Source organism: Bidens hawaiensis, unplaced genomic scaffold, assembly GCF_021521415.1.
Source record: "Bidens hawaiensis isolate Kalapana, Puna unplaced genomic scaffold, B.hawaiensis_p1.1 tig00017343_1, whole genome shotgun sequence".
Lineage (NCBI taxonomy): Eukaryota > Viridiplantae > Streptophyta > Magnoliopsida > Asterales > Asteraceae > Bidens > Bidens hawaiensis.
Genome location: NW_027492622.1, coordinates 139,278 through 153,698, shown reverse-complemented (window position 1 = coordinate 153,698; position 14,421 = coordinate 139,278). Strand labels below are relative to the sequence as shown.

Below are 14,421 nucleotides of genomic sequence, written 5' to 3'. Positions count from 1 at the left end.
GCTCCTAATTTCGTTTGGAAAGCAAAACGGAGTTGACCGATGATCAACTCGTGTTTGAATATATGAAAACGTCAGTTTGATAAAGAAAACATCAATTTGATTCATCAACTGTACCGGTTCGTTGAGACGGATCAACTTCTGAAGTGAAGCTGAGCAAGTACAAGTATTTGGTCTTGATTTCCTTCACAGCTCACAACTGTGTGTATGTGTATATGTTTGTTGGCGCCTTGAGTGAAATGAAAAGTAGTTGAACAACTTGCGTCTGAAAACATAAATTTCAATTGGTTTATGTGTTATCCCTTTAGTTTAAGTATAATACCAGAAAGCCCTTCTACTTATAATGTATACACATGAGAAACTACAATTATTATCTGTTACTCATCTTTCTGAACAAAGAAATTGAAATACTAATTCTCAAAATTGGTTTGAAACAATACAGTTAACACGTGTTTGCACTAAAGAAAAGAAGGCTGGTGATTATATATATATATATGAGAAGCTAGTTTTAATACTAATAAAAATAAAGAAAACTAACTAAATTTGTATATAGTTATATTTAAAAAAAAATTTGCTCTCAACATCAAAATTCCTTTTCATTATGTCACACTCAAGCGCTCGGTCATCTTAGTGGAGTTTGCTTCTTGACGTTGATGGCGTGTTATTTTTACTTATTTCATTCAAGATGTAAACTTTGCTTTTATGATGCTTGAATAAGTTTTTAAATAATAATTATTATTTTTTGCTTGAATGATAAGTTTCCATAGTACGAAACTAAAACTTTTCAATTCAAGGATCACGTATTTTACTATTTGTCTTTTCTTTTTTAACTACTCTAGTAGACATTTGAGGTTTCAAACTATAAAGAGTGACCATATTGGATATGTAACACCCTAGGCAAATTTAACATCGGTCGTGGGCATGAAAGATTCTTAGTTCATAAGTAAATGTTGTTCCTCTTAAATCACCAACGCATTTTGGGCTTAATGCTAGTGGACGAGTGGAGAGCTCCACAGTTAAGCATAATCAGGTGGAAGTAATAGCATGATGGGTGACTTCATGGGAAGTCTTCACCTAGGCAACCAAAAACAAATTTGTTAGCTCTTCATGAGCAAAGCGGACAATATTAATGGTACAAGGAGCCGGATGTTAGAGGATAACTCCATAATTGCACAATTTTACCAGCCCTAGGTTCAATGAACCATCAAGACTGCTCTATGGTTCCGCTTACGATTTTTTAATTACAACTTCTTTGTTATAGATTCACTAATTTTATTTATTTTTAAATAACCTGTTTTATTGCGTTACATGTGAACCACTTAACATACATGTGCAATAAAAATGAACCAAGATAAGCGAAAGAGGATGAATTCTGTTTTACTTGTTTATACATTATACATGTCTAAACCTAAATCAAGAACTTAGGGACCAATAGTGAGTATTGATGATAATAGCAGGACGTTTAATGTAACAAAAGAATCTTACAGTTGGCACTGACAGTTGCATCTTGAAGTGGAACTTCTAACTAACACAACTTGTATTATATTGTTATTTAAATTACAAAGTCAAACATACCAATAATGCAATGTTTAATTTATTTAATTCAACTTCTTTTGATTAAGTTATTTGTTGAATCAAGTATTATATATTTTTAACCATGAAAATAAATCTTTGTGAATATAATGTAAGAAGTTGTTTAAATAGCCTTGCGGCGTCCTTATCTCGATATAGATCAATCTTCATACATTTTTATAGAATTTATGCAACATACATTTTTCACTCTTGTTAATGTTCTATTGTTAAGATATTTCTACAGCCACAATAAGAAAGTAAGAATAATATAAAGTCAAAAGACTATTGGTAAAACAACCCCCTGCAAAATAAATAGAAACTCACTATGAAATTGAAGCTCAAGTTTGTATTTAATATCTTCAAAGCTACAAAATTACACCATTCTGAAACTCCGCATTCAGCCCTTCTCCATTTGCTGTTCAGAGGCACCTTACGAAAGAGGTCGAAAATTTATTTATTTATTGAATTGACCAGATCACAAGTACATGGCCACAGTTGAATTACAAAATCAAAAAATGGAATTTAGAAAACAAAGAATTAATTACCATCAGAGTTAAAACTTTCATACGGCCGAAGCAACTGATTTTAGGTTGACGGCTTTTCTGCACTATCCGGGCCCCGCTCTTCATCAGCCTCGTGACCATTGACAAGTACAGCACCATCTGAAGAATCACTGTCCTTAACCGCATCTACCTCTTTGACTTCTTGACCATCAACAAATTCCTCTTCCTTTTCATTTTGTTCTTCTACATCCTGTGTCATAAAACAGTAACATAAAATGAAAATTTGAAAGAATTTAACCTTTATTCAAATTCTTATTTTCCTTTAGATGTACCTCACATCCAATTCTCCATTTTCATGTGGTTCCTCAACATCTAACTGCATGTGTTTGAAAGCTTCTACTAGTGTAACATGTGATCTATCAACATGGTTCACATATTCTTCTGCTGGAGGGTAATGATCTCTGTAAACAATTAGAGGAAATTTATTTATTAATATCACAATCAATTTCAGGGATTCATTTAACACTCTTTTGTCCATTCTTAGAAAAATGTAAATAATAAAATGGTAAAAACAAATTTTGAATGAAGATGAATTAAAAGAGCTCATGCATTAAAACTAGAAGTTGGAAACATTTTCCCCTTTAGATATGTTTTTAATTTGACCCATTTAAGATAAAACCCAATTCATATCGACATAGTAAAACAAAAATGGGTTAAAACTTAAAAGCTACTTTTAATAGACACAAAGATGTGCATTGTAACCTTGTTTCTGCAGCTCTTGCTTCAATTTCTAGTGCTAATTGCCAGTCTTCAAACATATTTGAGTACTCATCAGGATCTGCTAAAGATTCTGCAGCCTTCTGGTTAACCTGCAGTTAGATTATGTCGTATAAATGGCCCAGGATTATATATTTTCATATAATGAATTACAAATATAACTAAGCATAAAAAAGAAAGTAACACAGTAGGAAATTTATTAACCTTGCTAAGGTCTTTTCTCCAAAGGGCGACTATTTCTGAAACCTTACTTGGAAGGTATGAACGTGCCATCAAAGCAGCCTCGGGAATCCTATTGCTGTAAAAGACAGTAATTTCAGATATGCCATCATGTCCAAATTTGTATCAAATATAAGGACTAACCTGTCAACCAATAACTGTAGACAGTCTTCCAATTTACCCAACATAAAAAGACAAGCAAACGCAACATTGTTCTTTCCATTCTCTTTTGCAAGAGATGCAAGTTTGCTAATTTCTTCAGCATCTCCTAAAGAAGAATAAAGTAACAATAAACCACTCAAATCGTTTGCATGCTTCAAACAATCCTCAGCCATGTCCAACTGCAATATGCAAAAAACATAGTCATTAATAATCAGATAAGATAGATATAAGAAAGGTTGTGACGAAATTTAAAAGCGGCATTACGGATACCACTTAAATGTTCTTATCATAATGAACCATTTTATGTGGTCTTAAACTTTTTACACTGTTTGTGTGTAAAATTGTTTTAAAACTCTCCAATATCTAGGGATGAATTTAATTACATTTGATGATAAATCTAAATAAATACCAATCCAGTATACATGGCCAGTTCACCCAACTGCTTCCATTTTGACTCACTTTGAGCTACTAGCGCAATATCCTGCATTGGATATAACAAAAGTGCAAGTTATAGAAATTCTTTTGTAAAGCAGTCTATATATAGTAACCTGGTGCTTGTAAGAGTTGGGAGCAATCACCTTTGCAACCTCTAGTTTACCAAGCTGAATGGCTAGCTCAAATCTGTAGTCAGGATCTGTAGAAACTTCCAAGGCCTCTTCAATCATCCCTCGTGATTCCAGAAAACGAGCAACACTGTAAAAAGAACCATAAATCTTATTAAAATACAAGAATTTTGTTATAAGAGAGCATAGATCCTCCTATGTTCAGACTTCAGAGTTTGCATCCTTGAAAATTGTACAAAATTTATACATACACACACTCGCACACACACACATTATAAACAAGTTAGAGTTGGGGCTAAACGGTTCAGTTTGTAAACAGGCCAGGTTTAGCTGACTAATCCGTTTTCAACCCACACACCCGTTCAAAATTAAAATTAAAAAACGAGATGTTAAAACATACCACACTAGAAGCACCTGTTTTCATCTTATATCAATTCCTGTCTTTTTGATCTTACGTTAGTTTCTTTAGTGTATTGACTTATATTAGTTTGTTTTGTCTTTCTTGTAGTTTTCGATATCAATGACAGTATTTATAGAAAACGGGCAGTGAACTAGACAAAAGTGTCAAGATTAGGCTTTTCACTTTTCGACGAGATTAATGAACCGGTCAGGTTGCGTTATACGAGCCCACCATCCCTACAAGGGTACAATATAAAATAGCAGATTTGAACTCTTACCTATTATAATGCTCCTTAGGAATTGATGGCAAAAGTTCACTAGCTCGTTCAAGTTCTCCACGCATCACAAGCGTCTTATACTCAATCAAGGTGAGAAGCAACGTGTATCCAATGACACTAAAATTTGAATGATCAGAAAGATAAGGTCAATAACGATGCTTAATTTGTTGCATCTGCAAAGATAACACTCACTTAAATTCTTTGTCAATGAGATAAACTCTACTCTGATTAGCTAAATATCCTAGAAGATACATTGGCCGATCCAAATGAAACATGGTGGTTACCTGAACAATATAAACAGCCATGTAATGATTCATGATATTAAACAAACATGAGTAAATAATGTTTCTGTGATGGGTAATAAGGATGGGCCCTACCTCGCCACCCACACAATAGTTAAGCCTCCATGAAGAATTATTGTAAATAAAACAGTCCCCAACCCATAATCCAGTTCTAACTCTTTCGCTAACTTCATAAAGAAGCTCAACGAATCGTCAACACCTTCCTCGTCTACAGTTTTTCCACTATCTAGACGTGCAGACACTACATCACGCTGCAAAACAATTAAATTTATTATATTAATCAAAATTTTCATGTGGAAATGTGTAAGAAAGAAGGATAATGTTATACATAGGCCACCCAAGCATTGAATTACAACTTTGTCACATCTAAAGTTTGTACAATGACAAAACACCATGGAATCTACTCAAGATTGTTCTGAAAATCCATCTATAGTTGATTCTTGAGTAGATTTATGGGCACCCTTACCATTTTACAACTTTATAAGTGACAAGCTTCAAAGTTGGAGGTACATTGTTATTTTACAATTTTCCTGTCAGTTTTTGTTGAAATTTCGCATAAACAAAACCAAACTGCTACTTGAGTGGCCACTAAAGTTGTATTGTTTGAGTGGCCTTGGTGAAAATTCTGAAAATTTGAGTGGCATATGTATTCATTACCGGGTGCACCAACAAAAGCACAGAAACCGAATTGGTTTGAAACCAGTACTTTTTGAAACCAGTTTGGAGCTGATAGAAACCATAGGTTCAGGATAGGTTTATGATCCTCTCCATTGAAACTGGTTCCAAACTGGTTAAACTGAACTGAACCAGGCGAAAAGTGGGCAAAAACCAACCAAAACTACTAAAAACCGATTTAAAACTCAAACCGATGTTAACTTTTTTTATCAAACCAAACTGGTTCAAACCAGAACCGGTTTAGAGTTTGGGACCGATTTTTACACCACTATAATACCCCCAAAACAAAACAAAACAAGCTGATGCGGCAAAAGTTCGAAGAATGAATGTAGATAAGAATCTTACGTTGTACTTTAGTATGTAGAATGATGAATCACTAGCAATTGCCACCAGATCACCACTATCAGCCCAGTAAAGATTCTGAACAAATGAACGCAAATCAAGGCGTGGATCATTAACTGAAGCTGACATAACATGATAAATGAAGACAGATAGGTATTGCTTACTTTAACATTAACATCAATCCGTTGAATCAATCTACACTCAGCCCAGTCATAGAAACATATAAAATCATTTGAGCACATAGCCAGTAAAGTTCCTCCAAATATCCGTTCTGCTGAAAATGTTGGCCGGATACTCTTCTTTTCCTGATTAACAAAAGAGTTCAAGACATAAATCTTAATCCAGATTAGCAAAACACAATTAATGGTCTAAACATGAAATACGGAAACCGTACAAACCTGAAAAGATTTGTTGAAAATCTTAATCTTGGACGTACTTTCCCTAGCAGCATATTCACCATCAGTTGACCAAACAATCTCCAATGCAGAGCCAAAGGATCTATTTCTCCATGCCAAAGCTGTATATATGATGTATTCACCATCACCACACACAACCACAAACCTCCCATTTGGGTTGTGCTTCAAGCTCTGCAAAAAAAACACAAATAAGAAAGTCGAACGGTTAAAAACTAGTCAAAACCAAGTCACATGTCCAAACTTAAGTGCCAACTTTTGGTGTTTTTAAGGTTTCCAAAAATTTGAAAACTAATCACCCTCATGGACTCATATCACCCTCATATGCGGCCTTTTAGAGTCCATTATATTTTCAGCTTTTTAAAGTAGAAAACAAAACAAGCACAACTCACTTGAGGGTAAAGATCACATGTTCCCAGCTCTTTAACTGCTAAAGGTAGTCTCTCTCCATCAGAAACCTTAAAAAAATAAAAGAAAATTAGAAAAAATGTACAGTGACCACCTGGCAGACACAGGGGAAAGAATAAACAGAACTGCATGTTTTAGGAATAATGTATTCATAGGCCACCCAAGTATTCAAAAGTCTATATCAAAACCATCAACTATTTAGGTCACCTAGCAAAAAACTTTCCGAATAACTGTAACATGACAAAACACCCTTCATTTTTAAGCATCTGTCACATCCAAAATAAGAGAAGTATAAATGACAAAAATGCCCCTGAATCTATTCAAAAGTCAGCCCCATATGAGTTTTAGAACATACTTGAGTAGACTGAACGGATTTTTGTCATTTTACAACTCTAGAAGTGACAATTTCAAAGTTAGGGGCATTTTCTCATTTTACAACCTTATGGCAAGTTTGTTGCCAGGATCGGCATTTATGTAACCAAGATAATACTTGGGTGGCCTCTAAAACGGTTTTAGTATATGGGTGGCCAGTTGACTTTAGTGAAAATTTACAAGTATTGAAAGTATATAAGCATTATTCCTTTATTTTATTTCATCTTCAACAGGACAAGAGGCATATGAGCCCAAACCTCATAATCAGCTCCCACACTCTTAATGTTAACAGTCTGAATTTCATTATGTTTAGCCCATATAATTTTTCCACTATTGTCCATGCTAGCTACAGGCTCTTCTCGTCCAATTTTTACCATTATCAGCCCCTCATCATATCCAATAGCAATCCTGTAAGAAGAAATTATGAACTGCATAAGTATTGAACCAGATAAGTGAAGAAGCATCAAGAATATTCTGAGTATAACGTAAAGCATCATCAGCAATATTGTAATATACTTAGATCTCCAGGAAAATCTCTTGCTCCAAGCATTTCATTTAACAGAAGTCAATAATATCATATGAACATTGAAGGAACCTAGAAGAATCTTGAAACATGCAATGACAAGTCTAGCTGTATCGAGTGCAAAAAAAAAGAGTGCTAAAACTTGAGTTGTATAGCTACAAAACAAACTTACCGACGTGAACCTTTCATATACGCAACAGACCAAACTCTTTCAAGTCCATAGTTCAAGGTGTTCTCAAGTCTGCAAAAAATAGAACAGACTGAGGAAACTTGAAAAATAAAAAGTGCATAAACTCGAAAAAGATTAAAAGCTCGCAATTCTTGTGAAATTATGACTTTTTAATGGCTTTGAGTAATAAGCAATCACAAGTTACAGAGTTAATAATATGTTCTACCTTTAAATGCAATGCAATACAAACTAGAACTAAACCACCATCCTCAAACTGAATGAAAATAATCACAATACTTTCTGAAGCTATAAATAAAACTTCAGTTTTTTAATTCAATGTCATACACACGATGTACCTGTAAGTGGTTGAATGCCATATACGTACAGTACCGTCCTCAGACCCTGTAAGTATTATTGGAAGATCGGGATGGAAGCATGCAGCAGAAACATTATGTGTATGACCTTCTAAAGTCTGGACGCAGGCTTTAGTTTGATAATCCCATACCTGTTTAAATTTGTTTATAACATAAGATACATGTTAAAGAAATCTACAAATATAACAGGAGGAAAAAGTGAAAGGCCACAAACCTTAGCAGTGTGATCATCAGATCCAGTAATAAGATAAGGTTTATCGCCTCCTGTAAAGTATTCTACACAATTCACTCCTTTGAGATGGGCATCCAGTGTGAAGTTAGGATCAGGTGAACCAAGATTCCATATCTATATATGAAAGATAATGATGCATAAACCAATCTTGTAGAATTTCAGCGAATCAAACACACTGTAAGTGATTCAGAATTGTAATATTACCTTTACAGTGCGATCAAGTGATGCACTTGCAAAAGTGTTGGTGTCTTTAGGATTAAATGTCACTTGCATGACATAATGAGAATGACCCTCAAAAATCTGAGTGCAGTACCAGCTTTTCTCCCAGTCCCAAAGTTTTATAAGCATGTCATCAGATGATGACAGTATATATGGCAGTGTAGGATGGACCGCCACACACCGGATGTAATCAGTATGTGCCTCGTATACTTTGACTTTGTCCATTGTATTATAGTTGTATACTCGGATAAACATATCATCTGCTCCAGTAACAACCCACTGCTTGCGTGCTATAAACTTTGCGGATCTGACTGCAAAGAAATTGTGTAAGCATCAGAAACAAAATGTTTTTTCCCATCAGGCTATAAAACCATGCATGATAAATTTAAAATACGTAAGAAAATTTTAAACTCTGATAACATACCTGGTAGCTCAGTAACCTCAAAGGATTTTACCATAACCTGCAATAAAAAAATTACAAGGCATATGTCAATTATTGTTTGAAATTTTATCATAATAACATATAGGTTACCTGCAAATGCTAAAAAGAGAATTTTAAAATATGTAGGTGTGCTTAGTGAGCCTCGAGCCTAGACACATCTGAGGTGTGCTTTTTAAAACCAAAATTTTGATAGTAACAAATAAGCAAAATTTATCAACCAATGAGGAGGTAAAAAGCATGTCGTCTTACCCTTTATATAATGTTTATTTCCTTCTTAAAAAACTACTCGATCTAAAACTAAATTATCATGCGTCAATTTGAAAGGACACAACACAGCATAAACACGTCAAAACTAATATGTTTTGTGCGGTCACGTTTTTATCGCCAACAATTTGACTGCAATGCCAATAAAAATAACTAACAGTAACCTCATTCCCTATGCAGCACAACGGAAATAACTCCATCAAACAATTAAACTAGCAGTCTACAAGGAAAAATAACCTAATTTAAAGTCCCTTTCTGCTGACATTACTGATGCTGCATTAATAAAAATTATGCATCAAGCAGGCAAGTATATATGTTTACTTTTACTAAGTCAACTGTGTCCCATAAATGAAATTATCTGTCACATCGAATTGGCAAAACTAGCGTCATACCTGGGTCTGGTAATCCCAGACGCAAACCGTCCCGGAATACAAACTTGCAAGGATCCTGTAGATAAAAAAAGAACAATTACAATTAATACATATAGCTCACCAATAACTTATGCCATTAGAGATTTTAGCTGCTAGAAGCAATATGTAGCCTAGAAATCATTGCCTATCAATTCAATACCAAAAACACACCAGTCACCAAGTTATAATTAGTAAAAGGTTATGTACCATGGTTCAGTAGGGTGCAGATCCACTGATTTTACTCTTTCTGATCTTTGAGAGAGTTTCCTCTGTTAAAAATAATCATAATTAGCATAACTAGTGAATTAACATCTTAACCTAATAATAACAGCAATGAGTGAATTCAAATTGAATAACAGCAGTACCTTGATCTCGAGTCTGAGAGGCTGGCTCCAATTGAAACATAAAGCAACAGAAATGAAGCATGATTAGCACAACAGATCCAATAGTTGGATAACAATGTGATTGTAAATGATAGTAATTAGATTAACGGAAAACCTAGAATCAAGTAGAATTGTGAGCTCACCATTGTTATTGTTAGAGACTAAACCCTAAGATTCGATTTGATCCAATCAGAGAATCCGAACAGAGACAAGTGTTTAGTTATCGAAAGAGAGTGAGTGATATGGAGATCGAATCGCGGTTGACAAAAGCGTGTTTGTTGAGGTCACTTTTCATCAAACTACTCTATCGGTTAACAAACTGGTTCGGGTTTTAAATAGGTCCCGTCATGTTCACGAGATGAGTCACGCCCACAACATGTTTAAGACTAGGGGTGAGCGTTTTCAGTACTGGTATCGATTGGTACCGGTGCCATCTCAAACTCATCCCACATTTTTCAAAACAACATAAATTTTAAGAAATTCATGAATTGTAATTTTTGATAACTTTTGTTTTGTTAGTTATGTCTTGATATTTATCAACCTTGATGTACTTAAATGCATATAGTAATTGGGTTATGTATGTCGTGTCATGCTATTTATGTTACTGAATTGGTTTCAACTTGATCGTGTTAGATATGATGTTTCATGTAATTGCTTATTTAAGATATGTTCTTGGTATTGTCTAAGTTATTGACGCATTTACCAAAAGTGTCTTTTTCAGGTTGAATAGCCATGCAACACGACCCGTTTGACACAACACCACAAGGTTTGCCCGTTGTAAGTAAAAACGTATTAACCAATAAACTAGTTTATATAGCAAGCAAACTCATAAAAAACAACAAACTAAATATCATAAGGTTGGCAAAATGTATTGTCTCAAATCTTCGTAAAAGGGCGTAAAACTTGACAAAATGATTGAAAATGGACGAGTATATGCTTTTTGATAAGGATATCATAAGGTTGGTGAACATTCAAAATATAACCGGTGAATAGTGTATGAGCCAAATTTATGTCATATAACATGTAGGTAATCTTAATTTGTTATGTTCGATAATGAAATAAAGAGTTAGTGAGAATATAAGTGGCCCTAAATTGTTGCACTATAAAGTAGGTGAGCACTCGACATGTAAAAGAAATTCATAAGAGATGTCAACCAAGGTAACTCAACTACTATGTGTGTCGAAAACAACACTTTGCATATTTGTTTGAACGAGCAACACTATACTACTTCCTAGTTCGTATAAAACATCTGTCGTTCTTCATACATTTTCAATATGGGAAAAAAAACAAGTATTTTTATACACGCACATGGCGACGTAGCGAGTTAAACGCATTACATATTCGAAAACTACCATGCGTTGCAGCGGGCACGCGAAGGGAAGTCGGTCGGTATAGGTTGAATTCGTTATGGTAAAAGTTTTATGACAAAAGTTTCATAACCAAAGTGGAGGGACAAAAAATTAAAGATGTAAGTTGAAAGGGCGAAAGTCTAATTACAAAGTTGAAGGACTATTTTACTATATAAGTAAAACCAAAGTTGAGAGGTAAGAAAGTATATATATAAAACTTTGTCGCAAAATTTTAACAAACCAAAGCTTGTAACTATAGTTGAGAGACCAAAAAGTATATATATATGAAAATCTTATGGTCACGTCTCATGAAAACCAAATATTGCAAAGCACCTATAGTTCTTCTGAATGTTAACCATTGGTGTGTGCTAACATAAATCGTAAAACAAACAAACAAAAAATCGTTGACGTGACATCAACACATGCTACCACGTGGAGAACTCGTTGGTCCGTCAGTTTTGGACACCGACATAGGTAATTAAACTTTATTGAGACCTCTATATATATTTTTTTATTTCTCAGTCTCGTGGTATGCATGTTGATATCGCTTCAAACTTATCCATCTGTATAATTAATATTTTCTAAATAATATCTATAATCGTCATTCATGGTTTAGAAAAAAAATGTGACACAATATATCATTTTGATTTAGCGTGTACAAAATCACACACTCGTCCAATTAGGGGTGTTCAAAAAGCTCGCGGCTCGCTAGAAAAAGCTTGATTCTAAATGAGCTCGGCTCGATTTCTGAACGAGCCGAGCTCGAGCCAGGGTCAGCTCGGCTCGTGGCTCGGTTTTGGCTCGACTCGTTAGCTCGGCTCGTTGGCTCGTTTAGATCAAACACTAAATTTTAATATTTATATATAATAATATCATACTTATACATATATTATGTCACTCGATACCCAAAACCTTATAAAAGAATAATGAAAATAAAACATATAAAGTTCTAATTATTAATTTTATATAATATGTATGTTAAAATTATATTTTTTTTATCTTTTATATATCAAAATTTGTAAAATAAGAAATTAAAAAATAAAAAATTAAAAATTACAAAATTCAAAAAAATTAAAGGAGACTGGCTCGACGAGCTCGAGCTCGGCTCGAGCTTTAAACGAGTCAATCTCGAGCTCGATTTTTCAGCTCGATAAAGAAAACGAGCCGACCTCGATTAAGTTCGAGCTCGAGCTCGAGCCCACTCTAGCTCGACTCGTTTACAGCCCTACATCCAATTGAGTTGGTGTAACCTTAATTAACAAAAGTAGAAAACAACATTATTAATGGTGATATGTTGACTAATTAAACTTATGAATTTCCGTGAAACACAAAGTTATATAAAATTTTCTATTTTACGAAGTAAAATTTGAAAACCGTTTGGCTACTACTTTTGACTTTCTTATATAAAACTTAGTTTACTGTTGTAGTCAATAACTTATTGATATAAATCATATTAAACTGGGATTGCTAAACCTTTACGATCCTATCCTTGGTTCAACAAATCATTCACGTTGTTTGTTCAGTCTTGAACTTGCGAACACCCCTAATTAGAATCCCATTAACAGGGTGTTTGGGATTTCTTTTACGAGCCTCCATTTACTTTTGACAAAAATTGGAAAAGTCATAATATTGTGACTCTTGGAACTTTTGCAACTTTCACTAACAAAAATCTTGTTTTCCCCACTCAACTTTTTACTACCAAACTCCTTATAACTTTTTTTCTAAAGTTAAAATGTGCAAAAGTAAATTTCAAAAGAAATCCTAAACACCCTCTAAGTCAATTTATTTAAAAACGAAATTTTATGTAATTTGCAATTTACAAAGCAAAAATTTATTTGTGGATTTCATTTGACCGAAGTACTAGTTGAGTTGATGGGAGGGGAAGTGAAGTTTTGGGTAGAAGACTATAAGGTCTTAAGTTCGAATCTGATCTTAATTAGGTTTTATTGCAGTGGTTTTTCGAGCGATGAGTTTTCCCTGAAACATGAGATGACAGACTTGGACTACCCAGCATTATCTGTAATCGTGAGTGTCTTTTGCCATTAGGATATCCAAAGTGACCAAGCTTTATTTGCTGGTCATTAAAATAAATAGTTGAGTTGATGGCATAGAATGTCTGACTGAAGATAGCCCGTGATATTTGAACACATGACATCAAAATCTGTATCATATTATATGGGGAATAAAGCAATATCCATTTTTTGAACTCTTTAAAATACTAAGACCGTTCAATTATTTTTGCTTTTGTGGGTGGGGTGGTCTTCATATATATCTACCATTGAAGAGGTAGGTCCCAGCAGAGCCCAGTTGGACCCACAGGACTCACCTTGAAGAGAGACGTCTGCGCAGAAACCAACTGGATCCGCAGGACCCACCATGCTCAGAGACGTGACGTCCTTACGCGCAGTACGCAAGCTGTTCCCGCAGGAAATGCCTCCCAATGGTGTACTCTGCCTGTTCCCGCAGCTGCGGATACAAGCCATCAGGGAAGGCCACCCGCGCAGCAAGGCTACACGCACAAGGCACTTAGCTCTCAGTAATTCAGTAGTCACCTGAAGGAATGAGCAAAGCCGGGAACAATCCCGCACAAAGGCGGGAGGGGGAATACTCCCGCCCAAATGAGCCAGTCCGTACGATACTGGAAGATCTTTTGTACTGTACCTGACGAGGTATGGGCAAAAGATCTGACCAGAGATACGACAGCCCATTGACAACAGTATGGCGAGCAGCATGCTCTTGTACTGTATGTCACTATTAGCCGCCACCTACTCACCAACTCCTGTCATACCACGTGCATAGCCTGCAGTTGGTGGAAAAGGAATAGTACACAGCAGGCCTGGTCACTGTCAGTCGCTGCCTACCCACCAACTACCAGCATGGCACGTGCGTAGGCCACAGTTGGTAGAACAGGAATACTATTCAACCGGCTATACCCTCTTGGAAACCTACCTTCGGCTATAAATACCCCAAATGGTATGATCATCTCATCTTATCTTGTATCTTACATCTTATACCTGATATCTGCTCTAGCAATCTCTTAATATACACTTATATTCAAGAGCAATCTAGTCTGA

General features: G+C 35.1%; 1 pseudogene across 1 annotated transcript; it reads right to left on the bottom strand.

The window, feature by feature from the left end:
* Positions 1-2,360: 2,360 nt before the first annotated feature.
* On the bottom strand, positions 2,361-10,207 carry LOC143553619 (coatomer subunit beta'-2-like; annotated as a pseudogene). The gene is made up of 23 exons (XR_013138862.1): positions 10,142-10,207; positions 9,981-10,001; positions 9,823-9,884; positions 9,598-9,652; positions 8,924-8,960; positions 8,485-8,810; positions 8,263-8,394; positions 8,031-8,179; positions 7,678-7,746; positions 7,240-7,390; positions 6,595-6,660; positions 6,188-6,376; positions 5,954-6,094; positions 5,793-5,867; positions 4,848-5,023; positions 4,663-4,754; positions 4,471-4,587; positions 3,809-3,923; positions 3,640-3,711; positions 3,213-3,409; positions 3,054-3,147; positions 2,835-2,941; positions 2,361-2,533 (listed from the first exon to the last, which is right to left on the bottom strand). The product of XR_013138862.1 is annotated as a coatomer subunit beta'-2-like (transcript).
* Between the last annotated feature and the right edge of the window lie 4,214 nt (positions 10,208-14,421).